Here is a 26,608-nt window from a genome sequence, read left to right as displayed (position 1 = left end):
CCAGCGCGTACTTCACACTTCCACCTTCTCTGCGCAACGAGCCCCGGCCACGCCGGCCACACTAGACACGCCTGGCAGCCATGGGCAGCTGAAGCCGTGGATCCTGTGGCCTGCCCTGCAGAAGTTAGATTTCCTAAAGAAATCAGCCGCCTCCGTTTCTGAACACGTCACTCCCGTCAGGTTGGTGACGTGTGTGTCCACGTGCATGGTCTCCCCCAGGTCCGGTCAGGAGTTCTAAGGAATTCCTACACAGCAGCCACTGTGTCCACCCCCCAAACTAGAACCGCCTCCCTACACGTGAGACCAAACCAGCCCCCTTCCATGAGATGTGTCTATGCATTTGTTCTAAAATTAAGGTCCCTGTCCTCTGGTCTTATTCACAGTTCAGTAATTACTGATTGGGTCTGTGACACTCCCCAGGAACCCGAAGCATTAGGAAAAGGCTTCATTAAGAAATTACTCTGTCTGGAGGAAATTTATTGACACTTATCTCATTTCCCCTCCTGCTCTCCGTACAAGACACCGAGGGCTTTCAAAGACAAATGTCTGGAGATGGAGCCTCGTGCAAAGCCTTGGCCTCTTCCTGCACGCGGCTTCCGGGCTGGAGCCCAGTGTCCTGCTCCTGGCCAGCGGTGCAATGCAGGGGGTGACACAGCACCCTCCACAGGACTCAGCCGAAATGGCACCAAAGCCCACACCCCACCCCACTATCTACCCAGCTGGCAGTTCAAGGAGCTGCACCCCCAGGTGATTGTGGGTGGGTGGGGGGGATCCTCAAATTCTGAGTGCTCCCATCCCTCCTCAGTACCATGGAATTCTTCCGTTATCAAGCCCCCAGAAGATGTACCACATTCGTAACCAAATATACTGAAGCTCCATAAAACGAAAAGTCCCCACAGGGGTGAGGGCTGCCTGGACCTGGCTCGTGATCTTCATTTTCTTAAAAAAAAAACACATTCAAAAATAACTCTCCATGCGTAAACCCATAATAGTAAAACTAGGCTACTTTGATTCCGATAGTTATATAGGTAACCGGGACAAAAGCAATTACATCCACTCACAACATCAAGTTAAGGACACAGTTCCAACCCACTAACGTCATCCTCCTGGGTCACCGAGCCTCGAGTTCATAAAGCAGGACTGCATACTCGTGCTAGGCCACCCAGGGTGGCCAGTATATGGGCAATGCACCCTGACACCAATGCTGCTTTCTCAAAGGCCACGGGAAGAGAATGCTACAAAGTAATCTCTCATACTGAGAATTTGTATCCATACATAAAGTACCAGCTGAAATAGATCTTCAGAATGAAATTTCCTAAAATGATTAGAGTAAAATGTGAAACATCACAGTTTATACAAGACAAGAAACATTTGGCTGCAAATGGTTTTATAATTTTGCTAATTAAAAATTATCCCATTTTCACTTTGGATTCCGCACATAACAGCAACGGGAATAACCTCACCATGCCAGAAACACAAGCAATCGATTAAAGTTCTGCTCTCAGAAAAAAAAAAAATCTTTAAAAGTTGGCAAAACATTTCATTAGGCTACAAATCAAAATCCGTCTGTCCTTGACATCTCTTTATGTCTTCCAGATTCCACATCTACGTTTTTAATCACTCAGTGAATCACTCAGAAATTAAAATATGTTAAAATACTCCCCATCTTGGACCTCTGAAATAGTCCTCCGATATAACATAACCTTCAGGCCCCTACGTGAGCAATGGATTCACAACACCGCGTCTGATTTATGAATTCTATATATTTCACAATGAGGGGGGAAAAAATACATTCCCAGAATCATGGCTTCATCAGTAAATCTGCTGCATGTGAGGAATATAAATAAATACTAAAAAGGGGCCACCGTGAACTCTCTCTGGCGCGGCTTGCCAAGTGGAAGTGGGTATAACTGATTAAAAATAAAAACCACTTTCAAGCTTCCAAGGTGCTACCAACAAATTATGCCTAGCAAAGAGATGGGGGGCGGGAGCGTGCGGGGGAAGTTGATGGTGAGCGCCCCCTGCGCAGAGCTCATGCAGGCCACGCGCAGTGCGGCCCGTTTGGTCACACTCCTCCTCCCGAAGCCCGCGGCCCTGGGCGTCGCAGGCATTAATGGCACTGGAAACCAGGGAGCCTTCCAACTGCGAGTCACAGTCGTCCCCTGTCAGTGGCAACAATGAGTCACAGCTACTCAACCTGGGATGAGCTGTGGCGGCACCTTGCAAGTGTCACCGGCGTGTCATGTGACGTGGCTGTTGCCATGGCGAGACTCCATGCTCTGGAAACGTGTGAAGTCGCACAGAAGGCACCCAGCCATCCCTCTAGCGCCCGTGCCCACCAGCGTGTGCCGAGACCTCCCCACTGCCGACAACACCGTGATTGGCCTCCTCCCTGGGACCCTTGCTGGAGGCGGGTGGTGCAGTCGCTCAGGGATCAAGGGCACGGTCCCCAGCATCTGTGGGTGGCCCCGGCACGTGCGGAAGAGCAGTATCTTTAATGAGTCTGAATGGTTCAAAGGGAACAGGAGCAGATTAGCAAGGGGGGGTGACTTACATGTTAGTTATACAGTTTCCATACACTCCAACAAGGAAGAGGCAAGAGGAATCACGAACTAGAAAATTTCTTAGGTGGAACCACAAATGAGGCGGCTTGAGCATGAACAGTCCTGGTCGTGCACACGCAGAAATTCTCCTCTTGAGCTTTTCTCCCACTTTACACTAACACTGCTCTGTCATCTCAGAACAGGAAGAAGAACAGTAACTGGCTCACCATCGGGAGGAGGAAATGATTGACAGCAGCGGTCAGCACACCATTAGTGCTACTGTGAGCACCCAGCCTACGACAGTCACTGGGACTTTCGCAGTCACCTGGCTGGAAACAGAGAAGTCCCCTCCTACACACAGGGTTCCTGGAGAAGAGTGAAGGCTGGCCACCAGCAGTTTCTTCATGTGCCAGAGGCCCAGATCTTACATGTAGGAAGTGGGTGAAGAAGGCCAACATTCCGCTTCCAAATGACAAAGATGGTTTCGTCAAAAAGAAGCACCTTTAGTGAACTGGATCTATACAGACACCTATGAGTATATGCACTATGGCCTCCGGTGCTGCAGAAACAGCCGCTCTGGCCACAAGACACTTTTCTTAGACACCCATCCTAAGAAAAGGGCAGCTGCAGAAGCCAGGATCGCTGGCCTGGAGAATCCTCCAGAAGAACCTCTTCAGTACCCTCGCATCTTAGGTCACCAAGTATAAAAGGTGGGCATTGTAAAGTCCCAAAGAACAAACCACAGGATTAAGTGGGAAGCCCATGAGCTGCCAGGGGACCAGGGGGGACTCGAGCCCCATACGGAAATAACGTGGTGGCCGTAGGGATTCATCACAGAGAGAGGGGGTGTCCCCTGAGATTCAAGCTGACCACCCCCACAGCTATTCAAATGCAGCCGGGATGCTCACGGGTGGTGGTGCAGACCCAGGTGCAGAGGCACAAAATCCTTGGGCAACGAAGAGTTTACGGGCTCTTGGGATACGGACGGGCTCCAGGGCCCTCAAACCCTGAATGCAGACTGCCCACAGGTCTTCAGAGATCCATGATCTCCGTTAGGACCAACCCCGTGTAGACACGCAGACAGACACACACACACACAAGCGCCCCGCCACTCGAGAGAGACAGGCAGCTCTGGAGTAATGATCACACGCGCTTCTCTATTCAGGAAGCTTCCACTGGCCGTCACACTCCACTCTTGCCTTACAGTACTTCAGGGGCGTCTGCAGCGAAGGGGTCTCCTCCTAATCCCTCAGGGCCGCCTCTAAGATTTCCGTTGTGTCTGACTGAAAACTCACGGCCTGCCGACTCTTTGGGAGGCTTTTGGGCATTCGCTCATCTGATCCCAAGCGCTGCGAGTCTAGCACTATCCCAAGTGCATCACAGAAGTGAGGAAACGGAGGTTCAGAGGCAGGGCGCGCCAGAGCTCACACCGCCAGCGAGTGGCAGCCCAGGAGTCCAACCCGAGCTGGGTGGCCCACATTCTGTGTCCTCAACGCCACACTGCGCAGATGGCCTCGTGTCAAAAGCCCACACCTTAGCCCTGAACCCGCAAATAAAATACATTTGTGTTCCACTGAACAAAAAAAAGCTAAGCCACGCGCAAAGCTTCAACAAGTCCACCCTGTGCGTCCTCTCTCCCGCTGCCTACCTTCGCCCTCACAATGGACATTTGTGTGAAGACACAATATTTGCTCTGCAGAGGTTCCTCATTTCCGGATGTCTGTTCCGGGTCTGCCACAACAGTTCCCTGGTCCCTGAATTCTGGCTTGCTGACAGCCAAAGTCCTTCCTCGTCACAGCCAGCTCAGTTTCCCCCGTGGCCCTGCCTCAAGAGCTCCTCTTTCACTCATCCTTCCTCTCTCGGAAACCTGCCTCTGCATTTCTGTCTTGGTCGGGCTTCCTCTGTCCTGAGCCCCTGGGTCCGCACACTTCCGCCTTGGCACACCTTTGACCTCTGTTTAGAACACCCCACGCACCGTCCCCATTCCCTCACCCGCCCTGCCTGGACCTCCTCAGGGGTTTGCAACGTCCAACAGTAAGTGGTCCAGTAAGGAGGGGAGAGAAGACCCTGATCTGGGGTCTCTTCTCTCCAGCAGGCTCAGGCTCATTCCTGATGGTTCTTTAGAAACCGTCATTGGACAAGCTCAGTATGTCTCCTCTCTGGTCTCCCCTCGGGGTACATGATGGGGCATCTGGGGCAAAGGTGTCTACTTCCCATCCCTGGATGCCAACTCTGAGACTCCTGCTGTGCCTGATGACCTCTAGAACGATGCCTCTCCTTCTCCCTAGGCTGCCCCGAAGCAAGACTACCTGAGAACCCGGCTGGATCCACTAATTCTATCTGCTGCAGATTTAACAGATAATGAGTGAACTGAAAATAATACTTAACTGCCATTTCAAAAAAAAAAAAAAAAAAAATGTTCATTTGCATCGTGTAGGAAATTCATCTTGAGTTTTTGCTGGTGAGAGACGTATTTTAGAAATGACTAGTTTTAAAGAGAAAAGGGATCTTGTGTGAATTTTTCAAAGTCCTCTGACTCGTCGTCTCTTTCACTTCGTCTTTCGCCCCCAGTCCCACTTCTGGTTCGTTTCTCTTGCCTCACGTGGAGGGGAGGCGGGCGGGCCCACCGTCCCCTAAATCGGTCAGTCGTTAGCAGGACGGCCCCCCTCAAGAGGCGAAGGCAACAAAAGCTGAGGGCATTATTATTCTATCAGAAACGGGAGCGTGTGACGGAGCCGGAAGGCGGCAGAGCCGCACAAAGAGCTGTACGCCAGCCACCGCCTCGCCATGTCCCCTCCCCAAGGAGGGCTTGGCACGCTGCGGGCCCGTGGGCCCCGTCCAACTTACCGCCAGCGAGCTAAGAATAGTTCTCACTCTTAAAGGGATGGAGAAATCAAGATAATATCACTACTTAGTGGCACGTGAACATTATGTGAGATTCAAGTTTCAGTGCCTGTAAATAAATTTTGCTGGAACCCAGCCACGCCCATTCATTTACATATGGTCCAGGGCTACCGCGCACCAGGATGACAGAGGTGACCAAGGGGGTCAGTTGGGACAGACCAGGTGGCTCACAAACCTTCAGTGTTTACTGTCTGGCTGTTTGCAGAACGGTTTCCTCATCCCCCACATAGACCGAGGTCAGATCAGCCTCCATCTGCCCGTACATACGTGAGGTTCTTTTTCTTAATTATAAAAGTTTCAAAAAATCCATAGTAGCGAGAATAAAGGTCGGAAGGAAACTGTACCCATAAGGATCCAGCACCACGAACAGACGTGAAGCTCTTGCCTGGGTGACCGGGCCCTGAACAGATGCGCAGAGGCACGCGGCTCGGTACTCTGCAGGCCTGGTTTCCCACTGACCTGAACTTTCATTCCCTAATTTCTCATGCAAGTCTGCAAACTCTTAGCCGTCCTAAGAGTGAACTAGCCTGATGTCTTTTTAAAGCAGCAACATTATTAACAATTAAAAAGGTGCCACCACACATGCACAATAACTTTCTTATATTTTAATATGCATATCCATAGACTGATTATCACGGCGCGGAGAGATTGACAGGAAATGACTGAGTGTAATGGCTCCGGAGGAGACACTGCATTGATCAGTAAATAATACACGTTTCTTGAAACTGTCTAACTGCATATTTACACTTGTCAACTCTCATACACTCCGATGACAGAATTCTTTCTCAAACACCTAGGTAAGAACTCTAATGCTGATTTTTAAAATGTTTTTCTTACAAAAAGCACACTTCCAAGACTATATAAGGTTTAAATTTTATTCACCAAATAGTGCCACCTGGAGCATTCACAGCCGACATCCTCGGCGAGTCTCCTGGTGAGACAGAATTCCCAATGTCTCAGGGAGGTCAGAACACGTTGCGAGAGACACACACATCTCGTGTGTACAAGGCTGCGAGCGCTGGCTTTTCAGAGGGGTGGATAGCATCGCTGCCCCCATTTGACAAAGGAGGACACTGTGGCCTCAAAGGACAGGGGGATTGGCCTGGGCGATGCCATTACTGACACCTGAAGCTGTCTGCTCGGATCCAGGGACCATCCTCTCCCTCACCAGGCTGTCTGGGTCTGGACCTGGAAGTCTGCATCGAACGTCCTTCCCAGGCACACCAAAGATTCAGTGAAAAACATGGTCTGGAGACATGGAGGTCAAGAAAAAAATCTGACGCGCCTTGGGCTGGTCTCCTCTGCTTCTCTCCAAAATGGCGCTCAAGAGAATTAGAGGGAAAAACCTCTGAGACGGGGATGCAGCCCCTGGAAGGTCCGCATTCCCTACCATACAGCTCTCATCGCCGAGCGGTGAGCAGGCTATGTAAGGGACCAGGCCAAGCCATGCTGTCTGTGTTGTCCAGCACTTCAACCCCGGGCTGATTCGGTGGGCACCTCCTTGCCCAGATCCCACATCAATGCGATCCCAGAAGCAGCTCAGCAGGGTGGGGCAGGCATGGGGTGCAGGGACCTGGTTCACCGTGTGACCGGCTTCTCAGCCACCAGACTAGACAGGGAGCCAGAGAAGTCCTCTCCCCATTCCACAGACACTTTCAGATGATAAAGTGGTCAAAATATCAGCACACAAAACAGTAGGCTCCATCCCACCAGCCAGACTCTAAAACTATCACGATTCAATCTCATTTTTTCTTTTATGAATATTTGAAAAAGAAATCACAAATGACCTACCCACTTCGCCCTTATGTAAGTCAATGTGCAACTTTTTTAAAAGATGGGGAGGAAAGGTCCCTTAACAATACCCGGAGGGACACAGTGTCGAAAGCGTGGCAACCCCACAGAGCGCCCTTGAGACCAGCCTCCTGGCCATCTGGCCTCAAGTCAGAGTCAGGGCCTGAATGGCTGCAAAAGGCAGCAGACGTGACTTTCCCACTGTCTGTTCTCGCCGCCACAGGCCCTGCAGTGCAGGCGTCCCCCCTGCCCTGGTTCTCCTGAGCAGCAGCCCACCCTCCCTACATGGCTCTGTTGCTGAGGTTAAGGAGGCAAAGTAGGCGCTCTCACGTCAGGGCCTCCAGGATTGGCCTCCACAGGAGCATCCTGCTTGTCAAGAAGACAAAGACTCATGGGAGGCTGAGCCCGTGGCCTGAGCCTGCTGTCTATAGACCGAGCTGTAGCTTCAACGAGCTGGACTCCACTTTCTTTCCTGAAGACAGGTGCCACCTTCCCGACCTGAATCTAACAAAAGGGCCCCGGACAACAGTGAGGACGGAGCCGTCCTCACTGCCGGGCCAAGGCTCAGAAAGTGGCCCAGTGGGGGCTGGAACCACTTCCGAGCCTTGACATCAATGCTCATCAGGGGCCTTGGGTGTGGCTTCTGTCTCCTCCACAGCAAAGCCAGAACACAGAGTGCTGTTAGGATCCAAGGAGATCGCCGAAGGGAGGCCAGAACCAGCTTGGGGACCAGCAAGGGTACGGGGAGGCTGCCATTTGTGACCACTTGTGACCATCGCTGCTGAAACCTCACAGGGCGCAGGGAGTGAAAAGGTTTTGTCTGAGGAGCCTGTTCCCGTCGATGAGATGGCGCTGCCTACCTCGCTGCAGAGGGAAGACCCGCGAGCCACCACGGGGACCGGTGGTGGCCAGGGCCTGAACATTCTGTCCTCCTCGACCAAGGCCAGCCCTGTCACCCCAGGACCACGGGCCAAGAGCTCAGCTCAGGGCCTATAGGCCCTCTTCAGAATTCTGGTCACCACAACCAACACAAAAAACAAAATGCAGCGCACAGAAATGAGATTAAAACGGCCATTAACCGAATGACAGCTTCGATGTGCTAATTGCTCATTTTTCCTTAAAGGAATTAAAACAACAGCAATTCTCTATAAGCAGCTCAGCAGTCTGCACACAAACCGTGGACGCTTCCTGCCCGTGGCCTCTGCGCGTCACTCAAATTGAAATAACAGAAAACAGCATTCCTAAAAACAGCGCACGAGAGAGCCCAGGTCCCCAGAAGCTCACACCACGAAAGATGTCGTTTGAAGTTTAACAGCTAACTGCCTCCCTGTCTGGTACTGCTTGCGTCTGTGTATTGATGAAAACCAAGATGAATATGCGAAAGGCAGTTGTCAGGAACATCACCTGGTACGTGGGCGGCCCCCTCTGAGAAACACTGCGCCGTGGAGCAAGGGCACGGGCTCCTCAACACCACCTCTTCCTCACCAAGTTAGACTCTGGGCTGACGCACAGGTAAAAAGGGGGCCAGGACAAACCGTCCGTCTCTTGTCTTTTTTTCAAAGTTAGAAAAAAAATCAAAGAAAAAATAAGACCAAAATGACACTGTAAAGTTTCACATGAGACCAAAACCAAGAAAAGGAAGACAAGTCCTAACCAATCAGGTGAGTATGGTGCACACAAGTCAAAAATCTGTCACCCCGAACCTGCTCGCTGTCAGAATGCTTCATGCTCAGCAAGACTCTCACTCACATCACAAACACAGACTGCCGAAACTGGGGTTCGCTCTGGGTATACCCAGATAAGCTAGAGGGGAAGTTGAAAAGATACCGTCTTCTGCACCACACCCTCCCAGGTCTCCCGTAAACGATCATCTGTAATCTACAAGAATTTAGTACAGCGATCCAGAGGCACAAGCACAGTGTGTGGAAGAGAGACGGTCATCGGCTAGTGATGTCTGCCAGGAGTGTGGCAATGGACAGGGGGAGGGGGTGGTAAAATCCTGGCATCGACCACACTTGCCACCCTCCATTTAGGCCAAAGGTTGGATGCTCTGTGTAGGTGTCATGTGAACAGATGCCTAATGCATGAAAAGTTGACTCAACAGTGAATTGGTATGTCCAGGAAAATGCGTGTGTAGTCCCAGAAGGGGCTTAGAGAGGAATGGAAAATATCTGCAATATAAATGCAGATTACCTTTATTACAAAGTTGGATCATATTCTCATTCCAAGACTAATTTCCTATATCATAAAACCTATATTCAATTTTATAAATAGCATACACCAAGAATCATAAATTCAGTTAATGCAGAAATTTAACAGATTTTTTTTTTTTTTAATAAAAGTGAGAAAAGGCTGCTTCAGAGCAAGCATCAGAAAGGACAGAAAGGGCTCTTTCTTTGAAGACCTGTTTTCCCTCCGACTCTCCCTCCTTGGGGACACAAATAGAGAAGAAATAAATTTCACAGCTAATATATATGAAGTAACATGTTTAACATTATCCAATGAATTTATATCTACCTGCACCAAATAAATTTATCTCACATAAACTGTCACCCTCCAACAGAATTCATTAAAACAATGTTAGAGCTTCTGAATTAAATGCAATCTTCTAATTGGAATTTAATCTTGCCACAGTAGTTGGTGGATTTTCTTCTTTAATTGACAAAAGGAATCATTCATTAATTTGTGTTACAGTTCAGTCTGAAGAACGGAAAAGTGACTGGCAACAGGGCTGGTCTGGCCGCTGCAGTGTGAGGCCAGGGTGGGGGACAGGCTGGAGGTCAGCCCATCTCTGCTGCTCTCCCACCGCGTACGGGCAGGGAAGGATGGACGCTCTCGCCATCCTGAATCACTGCATTACTAATAGGTTCCATTACCTCCACGAAAATGTCATGTTAATTTCTGATCTTCATCAAGCCAGACAATGATTTCCACCATGGGCCCCCAGCCAATTAGCTGGTGGAAAATATGTAGCCAATTCCATTACGTGTATTAGGTTAGGAACTGGAGAGAACAGCAAAATCAACGCCGGAGAAATACTTGGGAGATAAAATGTAAGTTGACACTGTCTTCACGTGCTGGGCCCGAGTCACACAATCTGAGAGGCAGCTGCCGGCTCTCATAAGTGCTTATTAAATCTAGCCTCCTCTTGGTGGTGAGCGAGGATCTGTATTTTTACCAATATTAGGTTCATTGTGTTATGAAAGAGACCAAAATACTTAAGATCATTCGCTCCAGCTTATAAGACATATTATGCAGTTTATTAAATTGTTAAAATTACTTTTCAAAGTCAGAATTTCAGGGACTGGAAGTTCAAGCACAACCAAGTGGGCAGGATCACTGACCAGCTACAGCCCACGGGGCCCAGAAGGGGAATCCAGAGGTGCTGCTCCAGGCCCAGAGCACCCCCCAGCCACACCCACCTGCACAGTCACCAACCTGTCCCAAAACTGATAAAAAAGGAAAAAAATCCATATTCTCAAGCTCTATTTTAAAAGGCTAAGTCTGCAGAGGGAAGAGGTATTTCCCCACATGCCTACCTTCCTCTAGTAAATTAAAAGCCAGGAATGAGACAATCAAGAAGATCAGAAGATAAACCGTAGGCAAATCAAACCCAAAATGTCCAGTGACACTGACACCCCACACCAGATCCACGGACAGGGGACAATTCATGGTAGGGATGACGCGGTGCCAAAGCAGAGACCCCCACACGGGTGAGCCCCTTCGCCACAAGTCCGCTCTTCTCAGGAACACTATGCAAATCCACCACGATCGTCACATGTATTAATAACCCCGTGCCTAACTGCCTGCTCAGCGTGCGGCAGACTCAGCTGCCTTCACTCTGGAGTCTCGTGATACCCACGAGATAGATACCGCGTTCCACCAAAGCCCCAGGCCGGGGAAACGGGCGGCAACTCCACTGTCCCGCAGATGCTGGTGGCATTAACGCAGCTCAGCACGCTGGGAGACACGATGTGCTCGACACTTCGGTCCCGGTTTCCTGCCCCTGAGTTAATTTATTACACAGGCATGCTTATCACCAGCGTCAACCGAGGACATCACCCATTTTCTCACCTTAAACTTCTTGCCATAATGATCTCTTCGTGCAAACCCTTTATCTCTCAGTTTAATGGCCCTGCGTCTGAGTGAGGGGATTGGCTGCTCCAGCGGCCACCCCTGTGACTCTGACCCACTCCATCAGGAGGATGGTAAGTGGATTTCAAGCCTTGAGACTCCAGATTCTCAGCTCTAACCATTAACTGGTGCTTCCCTTGGTTCCTCAACAAACTGCAAAGTTCTAAAAGGCACAGGGCTGTGAATAACTTTTTGGTAATGAAAGGGCCGACTACCTATCAGACACACCGTGCGTGGGAGGCCAGGCTTCTGTAGCACACCTGGGGAGGAGGAGTGTGGGCCTCACCCTGGCACTGGGCCTTGAAAGAAAAAATCAAGCAGATAACAAAAAAAAAAAATCAGAACACACAGCTCACAGGACTCCAGGTACCTCTACTTAGTACTAAAAACATAGTGAAAGGAAGTTTACTACAGTCTGATAAATACAAAGCACTTCCGTACTTAGGGGGAAGAAACACCTGGTATTCGACTAGGTCTAATGAATATCATTTTTTAATTTTTTCCAAAAGTGGTATTTTCACTGTACTTCTTCAGACTGATTTTTCCGATCATGGGTCTCACCCAATTGAAATGCATGAGTACACTGAGCTACTACTAAATAAATCCATTCATGTGGTTTTGTTAAATTTCATACATCAATTTTCTAACACTGAGTCAGACTGTTTCAATACTAAGGACAGAAATGACAGGTAACCTAGTGTCTGAGCCTGTTGCTCTTTCAGTATCTTCAGAATTCCAACCACTTCCAGGAACTCTCATCTGCATACACGACAGACAAAGGCTTTGCTCTCAGCTCCACCTGGATCCCTGGGGACATGAATTTCCCTAAGGAGTGCTATCTGCTCACTCACCTGCAGACCTTCCAGGCAAGCCTATCACAGCGGTATAGCAATGGAAACCCGGAGAAGCTCTCACAGGTGGGAATCCAACCAAGTGAGGTGACAGAAGACCTTACACCCCTCAACTCCTACACTCACCACTTCCTGTCACAGTGGATTCCCCTGAGTATGTTATTATCTGCCTTAATAAGAGAAGGATTCCTGTGATGGGGGTAAAAGACTCCATTTTTTTCCCGCCATCTTTATGTCCAGCAGAATGGAATGAAACCACAAGTGGTCAGACAACAAACTGGCCAACATGGACGAGAAGGTGGAAGCCAACTGGCTGCCTGAGGACCACAGGGTCTCTAGTATGGGCCAGATTGCTTCCTCCTGCTCCTTTTTCACCTGTGCAATGGCAGGGATTGCTTAAAATGACCTACAGTTGTCAGATCGTTAGAAGTTTGGCTCAAACACCTGAACACACAACAACGTCTTCCAGAGACACCTATCTTCAGAAGGGGCTCACTGATCTGATGGGCTGGACACCACATCTCTGTAAATGAGATTAAAAACTAAGGAGAACCAGGTAACTAGGGTCCATTCCTGACCCAGGCCAGGGACTCATATCCCAGTTGGACTCCATGGAGAGTCCCATCTGTAACCATGGAAACTTCCAGAGAAAACTTCTAGGGCCCTTTTAGCACTCACAGGACAAGACTCTGAGTCCTATGTCCTTTGTTTTAGAGTCCTATGTCCTTTGTTTTAAACATAGGAAGTGAAGAAGAGGAAGACTCATTTTCTTCACATCAGGACACTATGAGGTCCCAACTTCCAACATGGTGCCTCACTGAACTTCCTTCCATGAAGCAGAATGTGTTCTGAATACAACTCAGCAAACAAGACGAGTTCATGCTCATGGCTCCTTTCACTAAAGCCAAGAGCAAGGAAACAGCTCTCCATGGAACTAGACTCACTCTGTGGCAAAAGTGTCCCTGAAGGACATCAGTGTTGTCACCCAAAACACCTAGACTCCACCATTCATGGCCACTCATAAGAACGGGTCACGATTGTTCATCAATTTCCAAGGCATATTATAGATGCTACTGAATATGGAAAATAAACAGAATAGAAAAATAGCATGGTATGTCTTTTAATTTTTCCCCCTAAAATTCAATAAATAACCAATAGGAAACCAATGCCCAAAAGTCTCTAAGAAAACCTGAGAAACCCAAGTCTCCCACCCTCAGCTTCATCAAGGATGGAAGGCTAGGGATAGAGACTCTCAATGAATGAGTAGACTCACATCCTCCCAGAACCCAAGAGGAAGTAACCATGGTCTACATGGTGGGGCTGAGGAAGCCATTCCTTCCAGGTGCATGCCTGTGGTGCATAATTCAGGGAGTTCACCCTTCAGAGTATGATTAAGACAAATAAGCAAAAATTTTTAAAAAGTCCCCTTGGGTCCTATTTTGCTTTGTAGTAATCCTCAGATCAATATAGGAATGATCTGAAAAAGTTGTGTCAGAAAACAGAGGCAGTTTCTCTCTCCATTCAAAACGGGCTCTCCTCAGTGGGCGGCCGCCCTGATGGACTTTATCTTGTGACTTTTCAGACGAAGAGTTACCAACTTTTACTCACCCTTCTGGCTCACAGGCATCACATCCATCCGGTCATGGCTGACAGCAAAACAGAGAAGGGATCGAGGCCTTCACCATTGCCAGAATGTTCCGTGGGGAAACTGGAATCGTCAGCAAAAGTTCCTGGGACACTACAATACAAACATATTTTTTCCACATAAGTAAGATGTCACTTCTCAAACCGCCACTTCCTTAAAAGTGAAAACAGCAAGACAGTCACAGAACCTAGAGTCGGGGCAACACCGACCCAGCAAGGGGACATCAATACTTCAAGCGTGATGCCGCCCAACAGGAACCGGAAGCAGGGTTTTTAGAAGATGTGCATACCAATGCCTCCACGCACACACGGAAAGCCTGTGCTCACTGTGGACTTCGTACCAAGCACTGTAAATATTTTAGCATTTCCGATACATCCTGTCCTATTACGAGGCTGTTAACTCAGATTAATAAATGCAACATTTCCTAATGAATGATCTTTTCCAAAGGATTAAAAAAAAACTGAAAATGTTAAAGACTAATGGTTTAAAATTACTTTTAAGTAATAACGAAGACAAACACTGATAAGGATGTTTTCCTCCAAGATTCGCTTTTATCCTAAAAGTGAACTCCGCAAGGATGGATACACGCGCGGGTATCTCCACAGACAGGGACAGACGGTGGATGGCCAGGGCTCAGGGCTGAGAGGCCTGACCTCGGCACCGAGTGCCAACTTCACCAGGGCTGTGGCCGGGTGGGCACACGCGCATCTCCGAGCTGCTCTTCACCCTGGAGTCAAGGCGTTACCAATGCCCAGTCCCTTCCACTTCTTGATAAAGTCCACTTACTCCACATAAACATTTCGCTTTGCCCTTAAGCTTCCCGATGAAAAGAGGTTTTCACCAAAAGTCATCTTATGCTAATTGTCCCTGACACCAAAGATGGGCTGTGGCAGAGTCTCACAAGCACCGAGAGGAAATCTCTCTGGCGCTAGTGCCCAGGGCAGGAGGGATGGCAACGGCGACTGACAGTACCCTCTGGGTGCTCATGGAAGGCTTCACTCGCTCCCCCGTGGATACCTGTCCAAACGGATTCTAGATCCACGTTTCTCAAACTTCACTCTGCTGAGGAATTCCCTGGAGAGCTTTTGGAAACAGGCTCTGGAGCCCTCTCAGGATTCTGATGCAGCAGGGTCTGGAGCGGGGCCTGAGACTCTGCATTTCTGCAGAATCTCCCAGGGGGTGCTGCTCCTGCAGATCCTAGCCACACGGGGAGCCTTCATGACAAGCCCTGTCCTCCAAGCCCCCAACAGGCTGGGGACCCAAGAAGCACTTCCAAGGCTCAGAGAGGCACTGCAAAGCTGTGGGGTCCATGTCTCACAGCACTGAGAAATGGGCTGGGATTGTCCGCCATCTTTTAGATAAAATCCAAACTTCTTTCCGTGGCCCAGAAGGCCCTATACAGGCTGGTCACTCTCTACTTCCCTGATGTGACCTCAAACCACAAATTCAATACCTGACAGTACGCAATGCAGATATGGCGGGCTGCCTTCTGCCTGGAGCGAGCCAAGGGTCCTCCTGCCTCAGCTGGCATGTTTGCTGGGTCTCAGCCCCTTCAGGAGCCCTGTCCTGCCCACCTTCTGAAGCTCTCTCCCCAGTTCCTGTCATCCTACTGCTTCCTGAGGAGCTCCTGGCAGAGCTGGTGAGAAGTGCTTGCCCAGCAGGGTGAGGCCCTGGGTTCCATCCCAGCACTACAGCTGGGGAAAGTAAGAGTTCTGGAGAGTCTCTGAACTTGTCCTTCCCTCACCCCATCCTTCCCACTAGACTGTTAGCTACAGACGAGCTGATAGAGAACCCCATCTGCACCCCGTGAACCCCACACTTCAGGCAACCTGTCATGGATCCGAGTCCACACATGATCCAAAATCAGTCACGTCTGCAGCATCCTCCAAAGTCATAACTGCCATTTACGGAGGAAAACACTACGTGCGGGACAGTGTCTTAGGGTTGTACGAGTCACTCCATTTCAGAGCCCCATTTGCAGAGCAGAACACCAGGGCCCAGAGTTGTAGGGGTTTGGCCACAGGGAGCTCGCTCTCCTAAGAAATACCCATTTTTGACTCACTGTGTGAAAATGAAAATTCCAAGAGCCAATCTCCAGCTAGCGTCCCTTCTGACTCAGCTGTCCCCAAGCGAGCTCTGGCTGCGGGGCCAGTAGAGACACTTGAGCCTTCTCACACAAGGAAGGTCACGGCTGCCTCAGGCCATGGGTATCTTGGGGAATAGGCCAGGTGTAAGGCGGCGGGAGCGGGGAGGAGGGAGAGCTGGAGACCCCTGCTCCTCAGCTGGGGACGGCCTCTGCCCTTCCCTCTTTAACTCCCATCACATGGAAACACACCCCGGGGCCCCAAGAGCTCCCAAGTCTACCAAGGACAAGAAACCACACCTCAAATTAAGTGAAACTGCAGAAGTTTTGTTCAAAGATGGTGGCTCACCTGCTTTTAAACAGTGGACGCCAAAAACCAGACAAAACTCACAACCCCTGAAACAATGACTGCTGGGGGCCACTCCTCCACTGACCCAGTCCTATGATTCTAGGGGAACTCAGAGACACAGGGAAGCCATCTGAGTGGACACAAGGAAAATAGCAGGTAGCAAGGCAGACGAAGGCTCTCTAGAGGAAATACCTTGAGCAAGTTCTGGAAGGAACTGGAAGACTGGGTAGAAAAAACATTCTGCAAAGTAAACTAGCTATTCAAAGGCCTGGGAGAGAACAGCCAGTGGGGGAAGAGGGCAGGGGGACGTCCCAAGAGGTCCAATACTCCCAGAGGACTGGGGAGAGGCAGCCTCCCAGCTAAGACAAACTGTGACCAACAGTGTTGTCTTGCTTAACTTCAACAGTAAAGGAACCAGGCACATCCAAAAATAAACCGCCAATCGCCACTGAGGTTTGTGGAACATTTTTGTTTTGTTTTTGTGTGTTTTGTTAAGAATCCAAAAGACACAAGCCTGAATTCCATCTTCATGCAGCTCTATAACTAACCAAAATACTTAACTGGTCTGAGTTCTAGAAATGAAAAATGCAGCGACCAAAGTAAAGAAAGACAGATATCCAAATAAATTATCCAGAACATAGCTCAGAGGCAAAAGCCATCTACCTGCAATTGTAGACCCAGAAAAACTATCCTTCAAAAGTGAAGGTGAAATAGAGTTTTTCAGGCAAAAACAAGTTTAATCTCTTTACATAAGGACATCCTACAAGATTTATTTCAGGCCCTAAAAAAATTATTTCAGAAGACAGTTTTCTGGTTTAAAAAAGAAAAGGAAGGCCAGAATAATGGGGACATTTGTAAGCAAATAGCAGGCAAAGTCAATAACAAAAATTAAAACAACAGACAGGCACAGTGGCATACACCTGTAATGCCAGCAGCTTGGGAGGCTGAGGCAGGAGGATTCCAAGTTCAAGGGCAGCCTCAGCAACTTAGCAAGCCCCTGTCTCAAAACAAAAAAATAAATAAATAAATAATGGCTGGGGATGTGACTCAGTGGACGAGTGACTGGGGATGTTAAGTGCCTCTGGATCCAATCCCTGGTACCAAAAAATAAAATAACACCATCTCTGGAAGATTTGCTTCCTATCCCAGCTCACTCCTTCACCCTGTGGCCTGGGCTGCAAAGCTCAACTGGGAACCAACCTGAAATGCAGAACCACAGTCCGGGAGTCCAGCTGGGCTCCAGAAATCTGCATTTCTCCCAGATACCCCTGGGGACTCTGATGAAGCGTTGAAGACCAGAGCCCCACCCTCCTAGGCACCAGGGTGAGGAGCTGCCCTGCCCTGGGAGGCTCCAACCCAAAACAAAACACCAGCCAGCCTTTGTGCTCTTCTCCTTGGCCCCGCCCAGGAGCACCTGGCCCAGAGAGGTCAGCGGTAACCCTGCCTCCAAGCCACTCATCAAGAGTGGCAATAAATTAAAAGCCCATTAAAATATTTCAGAGAAAAGCTGAGAAGTGCTGAAACATTAATTGTGCCATATTCAATCTGTTTTCCCACAGATCTGAAAAGCCAGATTACCATCCTGGGGGTCATTAGCAGGAATGAAGCTTTTTCCCTTTTCAATTTACATATTTAAAAATGCATACATCCTGGCCCTGGCCATGAGTCCCTTCCAAGGCTTTCCAAGTGCTGTGGCTACTCCACATGCCACAAGGTAGCCACAGGGAAAGGCCCCTGGGATGCCACAGGGGGTGCTTTGTTTTTGTAAGGCCAGGGAACCAAAATCCCAGGGCTTGTGGTTGCCAAACAGCTCCGGGAAAACAGGTAGAGGCAGCAACACAACAACAGAGCTGTTTTCTTGTTTTGTCTCCCCTGTTTATTTTCCCTGAAGCAATCCCTGCTCAGCACAGAGTCAGCAGGGAGCTGCAAAGAGCAGCTGCGGTTCCCGGAGGCCAGGACCTAGCAATCAAGTTGTTTACCAAACACTGCCAGGCACTGGGAAGCAACAGCACAAGCAGCCCTTGCATCTATTTTTCAAAAACAACCTCCCCAATTCTGTGGCTGCCCTGGAACTTCCCGCGGGGCTGGGAGAGAACTTGAGATCACAGAAATGAGCTGCGCTGGGGCTGGGTACCGGCCCCCTGGCCTACCCGTGATCCACGATTCCACTTCTGTTGCAGAAAACCCATCCTGCCAAGGGAGGCTGGGGTGTGCAGAATGTCAAGGCTTGGACTGACAGGGAGGGGCACTTGCGAGCACGCCACCCGTGGCAAGGACACTGGCCAAGCCTACAGGACCCCACGCCATCTCCCATCCAGCCAGAGGGAGAACCAGAGTCCACAGGCGGGTCTGCAGAACTCACAGCTCTGGCCCAGCCCGGGTTGCTCACTCGGGAGGGGCAGAATGGGGCCTGCCGCTGGCAGCAGGCTGCCCAGTGAGGCTGGGGCACTCCAGCCCATGTCCCCACCTGCGAGGACCACTGCTCTCAAGCCGGATGCCTTTTGGCCCGGCCACCTGAAGATCTGGGAGCCCCTTTTCCACCTTGACCCTGCCAGACTGCCTGCTGTGGGTGTGCCAGCCACCTCTGCAAGGCCATTTCCAGCACAAAACACAGGGAAGGTTTTCTATTTGCTTCTCCAGATGCTCCGAGTCCTGGAAGGCTGCCCTCTGGCTTCTGGCTGGGTTCAGGCACTGCGAGTTTTCATCTCAGGAGACCAGAGAAGGTGGGGGGACTCGCAACCCTGGCTGCCACTCCTGTCTGGGCACTGCAGGTTGACAACTGGGTCCCTCTTTGACCAGTCGCAGTTCCTCCCAGGCAGCCCTCCCCGTGCAAATGACTCTCTGGTTCCACTGGCAGGACCAGGCCTCTGGGCCTCTCCTGGTGCCCTCAGGTTCAGGACAGACAGACACCTTCTACTTCCTTCAGGAAGCTGATACAACGTCCAGTCCACAGTGCTGCACGTGACGCGGTCCTCAGCTCGAGAACATGAAGTCCGGAATCTGATACACACGCCACACAATCACGTATGGAGGTGTGCGTACACACGCAAATGCAACGAACACAGACACATACGTGTGCGTCTGTGCAGATTTTTAAACTACAGCTCAAGCAGATTGGTCAGAGGACCTGGGACCCCCCAGGCACAGCCGTCTGCAGGGTCACGGAGACTTCCCCTCACTCCCACGTGCCCCCGAGAAGCGGGCCCACTTTGTCTAATCGGTTACACAACCGGAGAGGAAGGGGCGCTTCTTGAGAGCTTCAATCCTCTCTCTGATTTGCTAACTCAGTTTCCTTTGTTGCAGAGGGCACCAAAATAGAAAGGGAACAGAGGTGGGTGGAGCGGGCTCCATCACCAACTCCTGAGAATGACTTTCTGACAACTGAGCCCGGCTCGGAAACCACCTCGGCTGCAGAAAAGAGGTGTGCGCTGTCAGCTCGCAAATAAAATGCCAATCTGCCTAAGGAAGAGGGCTTGGGAAGAGAGCAAGACCTGCCTCCTTAAAGCACCCCTCAAACGGCCTAAGTAAGCCTCCGTCCCAAGACCCTAAGTCCTGCAGTTCGCCTAAAAGCAGGCGCCAAATTTACCCGCACAGGCCCCTATCGCAACCAGGTGGCTCTGACTTAACTCGGGTTCCCTGCAGGGAGTCACTGAGACTTTCAGTAGGGAGTCCTCCTTCAGTCACCAGAAGACTGCTGTGTGTGTGTGAGCTCAAAACCAGGCTCCTAAGTGACCCCGCCAGATCCATCACACACGGGAGGAGTCCGGTGTCTACGCTGCTCTTTTGCTTGTTCGCTGAGGCCCATCCAGAACCTTTTTGGTTGGTCGGTCTATTGTTCTTTGTCAGTAAAATATCCAGAACTCCTGAGGGAGAGGCAGGTGGGCTGGCCTGTGGAGCGCCCCTCCCCCAACCTCCACCTGGGCCTGGGCCTAGGCAATGTGACCTGCGAGCCCTGCCTTCATCACCAGGTGCCCACTTCAGGGGGGAGGCACAGCCCCAGAGCCCTCCTCGGGTGGGGGAACTGCCACCGTCTCATCCCCGGCATCCCCATGTCTGGACCCTGGAGGAATCTGGATTCTTGCCCTTTCCTTTCAAGTCACCTGTCTCCGGTCCACCCTCAGCCCCAGGCACAGAGCAGAACTGTCACCTGCCCTTGTCCAGTGACGCACAGGTGCTTGGCTGCATGTAAGGGTAACTCGTTCCTCCACCTTGCCGGGTGGCTTGGACTTCTAAACGTCACAGACGCTCTACTGCACCCTCCTTGGGCATTTTATTTTATTTATTTACTTATTTATTTGGTACCAGGGATTGAACCCATTACCCTGAAGGCTCCTGTCCCTGGGGAGGCAGCACAGTGCACAGCGAGGAACACGGCCTGCAGGTCTCGGGGCCCATCCCCGTCCACCCTTTATCCCTGTGACCGTGACCCAGTTCCTCTGTACCGGTGAGGACACTGGAAGAAATGTCTGCCAGTGCACAGCAAAGGTTTATTTAGTGCATGTCTCTGTTCCCTCCACACCTGAGGGCACTGCCGAAATACGAGTCCCGTCACCCCTCAGAAGGATGCCACCTGAGACCCCGAGTCAGGACATCTCTAACGACAAGCCCCAGGAGCCGCCTCCTGCAAGTGGCTTCCACGGAGCCTGCTCCTGGCCTATCCCGGGACCTGCCAGTGCCACCAAGACTGGCACCATCAGACTCCCTGTGGTGCTGGGGACCCTGGCGACCCCACCCGGTGGCACTCAGGGTGGCCTTGTCCTTTCCACTCACTTCCTGTTGGAGCGCCTTCAGAGCCCCATGAGGCAGGGGTAGGGTAAGAGCCAAGTCTCTCATCTAGGGACAGGAGGGTGTCATGTCTGACGCTAATCTGGGCTTCTTCTGAGAGCCACCTAGAGTCCCCACACAATCTGTGGTGGTGGCTATCCGCACATCATGGAGACTCCGGCTGTGGTTCCGAAGCGCTCCCTGTCCCAGTCTCCCAACCAGTCTCGGTACCTAGACCTTCAGCTCACAGTCTGAGTGCCTGGCATGGCCTCCCACCCGCTGGGCAGCTGGGTCTGCTGAAGCTGGCAGAGAGCAGGGCGGGCCACCTGCCGGCAGGGGAGGCGGTGGCCCTGTCCCCGAGGCCCGCGGGAGCCCTGCAGCTTGTGGAAGGCCAGGCAAGAGAGCAGAGCTGGCTGCCATCTGGGCCCTTTATGAGGCTCCGTGGTAAACATGTTTACTTGGTTCTGATTGGACAGGCTTATCACTACCCAGTATTTTGTTTTGAGTCTTGCTCTGTAAACATGTTTACTTTGAGGGGAGAGCTTTTTTGATAGCTAACACACTTGTTTTTCACACTTTTAAATTCAAAACATATTTTCCACCACCTGTGGTAAACAAACGACATCATTTCACCTCCTCACTGGAGAGATGAGCAGCCTTCCTGGTCCAGAGACCAGGTGCAGGTGACCCAGGCTCTCCGCTGGGTGACAACAGTGGACCCTGCTAAAATGAGACATGGTGGGTCCTGCAGAAGGCAGGGAGCCTCACGCCCAAGCCTCAGTTTCCCCAGCAGGAACCTTCTGTGACAAGGTCACTGCAAGGACATCAGAGGGAGTCTTATTAACCCTAGGATGCAAACTTCTGCTCTTACATAACAGTACAACCCAACCCGGAAAACAAAACAATTCCAAAAATAAAATAAAAATGAAAACAACAAGAACACAGTACCCATTTTGTAACTGACTGGCCTACTGACACCTGTTTTGCAGAATGATTTCTGTATCTTGGACAATCAGGACGAAGATGGTAGCTTCCAATCTAAAAAATGAAAAGCCCTCTGTTCCTGGAAACTGGAGAAAAATAAGGAAGAGTTTAGAGAACGAGTAAAAAAGTAAATAAATGAATGTCTCGAGGAACCCAAGGAGTCCTGCAAGAGGACTTTAAAGTGCTGGCTACATCAAGTCACCAGGAGAGTCACTCTGTGGAGCCGAGTGTGAAGTTCCATCGCAGTTGGGCCAATCTCGATTCCGGAGAGTTCTCTGCATTCCAATATTTCGACCAAGATACTTTACCACAGGCCTCTGATGCTAATTACAAATTAGGAGGCAGAACAAAATCGGAGGTCAAATCCTTTGTTAAACCAACTAACACCCTGAACCCCAAATCACCTAACTTGCAAGCTCATGCTCAAGACAGAAAGCAAACCAACAGAAGGTGAGGTTGCTGTACCGTTGTGTGATCCTCAATCACTGAGCAGGCTGCTTCATTACGTGTGGCCCTGAGGGAGGAGATGACATCAAAAGCACAGAAACCGCTCTAGAGGGACCAGGGCAGGCCTGGCGCACCCCAGAGCAAAAAGACATCAAACACGCTTATCTTCCCAGGACAGGCTTTCAGGAGACTAAGGCGGGGAGCTCCTCCCAGCCTGGGTTTCCCCGCCTAGAGATGATGTCATGGAACCATCTTTTCTAACAATCCCATGTGGAAGGGGACAGACCACTTTGGGGGTTGACCGAGAATTCCTGCCCACATGAGCCAATGGGACAATGCCCAGAGGGACTCAGCATAGCCCCAGATGGAACCCAAGCTCCCACAACTTCAAAGGAGTAGAAAAGAAATTTGAATCCAAGTGATGTTTGGTCAGTGGCGAGTCACCAAGCATATCGAGCCCTTCATGGTGTGAACAGACAGGTGACTCACAGGGAAAGGGACACACAGCCAGCCACGCTGACCCGAGCCGCCACTCAGTAATTTCTCCTCCGTCTTTAAAACCAAAAAAGTACGTGACTAATGAAATGACTGGAGAAGAACTTCCAGACAGTTCTGACAAACTAAAAAAGCACAGGAGTCAGTAGATAAGGGCAGGACTGGGTCCTCGGGGAGATGTCTCACAGCCACATGAGCTTTCGAGAACGGAGGAGGGCACCTTCCAGGGGGTGAGGGGATGTGGCTGGAAGTGTCTCGGGACCCAGGGAGCCACCAGCAGGACCTCATCACCAGGGACTCCCAGAGGGAATGGTCTGCTGGAAGGAGGCAGAGGGCACCCTGGCTTCCACTTGGCACCAACAGCCCACAGGTGGCACACACAACGTCCTTCCTACACGGCACCCCGGTCCTCCAATGAGAGTGTCCCTGCAGCCCCCTCCTCAGCCCCCGGACCACTGCACAGGCCATCCCACTGCCTCGAGGACGGGGAACCCGAGGCTGGAGAGCTGAGCAAGCCACCCAGCCACTCTCCTCTGCTGACCACCACCATGTGCTCAGCAGGAAATGAAGGCCAGGAAAGACCCCAAGACAAAGCCAGCTGGGAAGACCAGGGTCGCAATTCCATCCGGGACCCCGAGGTGTGCCTCCTCCTGACCACCAGCCAAAATCCCTTGGCTCCTTGCTCAAATCTGGCCAGGTTCTGGGAACTAGGAAAGCGGGCTGCAGGGAGGTGCCCTGGGGCTGCGAGACCCAGAGAGGGAACAATGGTGCAGGCCAGCTTCCTATTCCTCTCAGACTCCTCCTGGTTCTCCCACTTCCTGATCAACGACCACCACCGGCACTGTCCCCTCTTCCTCTCCTGCCCCTTCTCCTCCACAAAGTCACCTGTCCAAAACCTAAGGGACAGGATGATCAGGTTGGGGTGTGACTCCACGGCAGAGCACTTGCCCAGCAAGCAAGAGGCCCTGGCTTCCGTCCCCAGCGCCACAGACACACACGCAAGGGGAAGGATGGGCTTCTGGCTCCTCAGGAGCCCTGCAGGAGAACTAAGGCGGGCCTTGGGGACCCACGCCACCTACCCAGGCACCTCCTGGGGCACAGGGTGGGGGTATCGGGCCCAGTCTGCCGCTCAGCACCGGGGGTTAAGTGACATATGATTGCAGCCCTTCTCAAGCCTGCCCCAGAGCCCTGTCACGGGAGCACATAATTAATTGCCACATGAATTCTACAGACAATAGCAGCTGCATGTTCCAAAGAGGGGACCCCGCTCTTCCAGCACTCTCCTCCCACCTGCACCAGCACAGGGTCCGATCCCGGCTATGCCACACCCAGGCCAAGGTGCCAGAGCCCTCGGGTCTCAGTTTCCTTGATATAAACAGGTCACAGCTGCTCACGTGCGTGGTGCGGGACAGACTGCACACTAGAACCGCTCAGGTCTGCAGACCACACGGACGCCCCTCCTTTCTCAGGTCTGAGAACTGCTGCTTGTTCTTCGTGGATTCGGGTTGGGGTCAGTGAACCCACAGAACGTGATCACGTCCTCATTTCCTTTTGTGTCCATCAAGGTAAAAAATGGTGGCGAAGTTTCACAAACAGAAACTGGCACTTCTCTGAGAGGCCGTTTAGCAGAGCTTCAGGGGACAGAAAGCCTTGGATTCTCATCTGGAATGGATATAGCCTCATGAAATAGTGATCACTGGGGGAAATTCAGCTAAATGGTTACAAAGAAAGACACCACAGCACATAAAATCTGAGAAAAATAAACGTCCTCTAAAAACTAAATACTTGAAATACTATGCAGCCATTAAAAAATGTTGTAAAAATAAACGGACATGGAAAGACACCTGATCCCAAAAATCACACTTGGTTACCAAAAGTTTGTTGAATGATATGTTGCTAAGTAACAAGAACGTGTGACAAAAATTGACTCTTTTTAAAGTTGTGGTGGAGTGTTTACTGGGCCAGCTGCTAGGATCAAGCACATTACATACCCTGGACTATTGCAAAACCCAGTGAAGTCAGTTTTAGGATCCCCATTTTAAAGACAGAAAATAGTAACAGAGAAATGAAATAACTTGTCCAAAAATCACACAGCTAGCAAGAAGAAACTAGAAATAAAATCCAAGTTTATGCCAAAGCCCTTGCTCTTTTCTGAGCAAAGCTGCCCCTCCTAAAGGTACCAATATATTTACAGCTTCACTAAGTACATTTTCCTAGGGAGGATTAATAAAAAAGAAAAACATGGAAAGGCAGACAGAAAAAAATAGGAGCAGCTTTGGTTTGGTTTTTAAATTTTTCACATTCATCATAAATCATTTTAGTAAATAGAGGGACAAGGGGAAATTTCTTTTGTTTTGAGAGCCCCAAACATCAGTGCCTACTGCCCCATCCCCGAGCCGGATGCAGGTGCTGGGCAGGCTTCAAGGGAAGGCAGGTGGGACAGGCATGTGAGATGCAGGCACGGAGGGTTCTGCAGGATGAGTGACTTCACATCACTAGTGACATCCTCCTCCCCGGAACTGAACACATTTTATAGCCTCTCTCCAATGGAGGGACCGACATGTGATCCTAAGACAGTGTGCCCCCAAATCTGTCACCTCTTTGTCCCTCATCTCCTGGGGCTGCCAGAGCAACTACCTGCACAGGGTGGTGGCACCTGGCCTTGAACCTCAGCTCCCACCCCGGGCCGGCTCCAAACGTCATTCGTGATCCACTTAATCTTGTGTGTCTCCTCACTGGTATGTGAAAGGTGACCGGCCCTCTAGCTCACGGTGAGGACCGAAAGGGAACATATGCAAGACCCTAGGCCACCCCTGCAGCCCAGGGCGAGGTGGCAACCCAGGTCAGCCATGAGCATCTCCCAGCACCCGCCCGTGCTCTGCACTGCACGCAGGCCCTGCTGGCTGTGCAGGCACGCTCCCCTGCCCAGGGTCCCTGCGGCCTTCTCCAGGGACAGCTCTGTGCTGCAGGATGGAGCAGACTTTTCCAAAGATTCTGACTGCTCCCAAGCGAGGCTGCAGGGCTGCCAGAGCACAGTGCCACCGACCCGCTGGCTGGAAAGACAGAAAGCTACTCTCTGGGTTCAGCAGCCTGAAGTCCAAGATCAGGGTGTGGGCCCGCTGGGATCTTCAGAGCCTTCTTCTTGGCTGGTAGATGGTGACTCCTCCCTGGGTCCTCACCTGGACTTCCTTCCTGTGAGTTCCTCTGGTCTCCTCTCCTTGTAAAGCACCAGTCCTATTAGATTAGGGTCCACCCTAACGCTCTCATTCAATCTATCACTTGAAAGGCCCCGTCTTCACATACACTCGCATCTGAAACGCAGAGAGTTGGTGCTTCGCCGTGATTTGCTGGGAGGGGACCAGGACTCAACCCAGAAATGCTCTCCCCTCCAGAACAAGAGGAGACTTGGTGGACCCTGGGCTGTGGCCACAGGCACCAGTTCCTTGTCACACAGTGGCACAAGAGGGCTCTTCCCAGTGTCGTGTGGGTGACCACCCGCCCCTCCCCCCAAACCACAGATCCACTGAGGCTACCAATGCCCACTGAGTGACGCCTTCAACCATGCCTGGGACAATGAGGTCGGCTGGCCCGGCCTTTGCTCAAATTTATGTCTCTAAA

General features: G+C 50.9%; 1 protein-coding gene across 11 annotated transcripts in view; it reads right to left on the bottom strand.

Moving 5' to 3' along the window:
* The window catches only part of FOXP1 (forkhead box P1), a 515,936-nt gene that overhangs the window by 427,083 nt on the left and 62,245 nt on the right, over window positions 1-26,608 (bottom strand). For all 11 annotated transcript variants that reach the window (XM_079122626.1, XM_079122625.1, XM_079122642.1 and 8 more), the window contains exon 2: window positions 13,832-13,961. The gene's annotated coding sequence lies outside the window, so the exon portion shown is untranslated. The remainder of the gene's footprint in view (window positions 1-13,831; window positions 13,962-26,608) is intronic.

The sequence above is a fragment of the Sciurus vulgaris genome (genome assembly GCF_902686455.1).
Source record: "Sciurus vulgaris genome assembly, chromosome: 19".
In the NCBI taxonomy this organism is placed as follows: Eukaryota; Metazoa; Chordata; class Mammalia; order Rodentia; family Sciuridae; genus Sciurus; species Sciurus vulgaris.
Note: the sequence above shows the minus strand (reverse complement) of the source record. Positions and strands in the feature narration are given on the sequence as shown.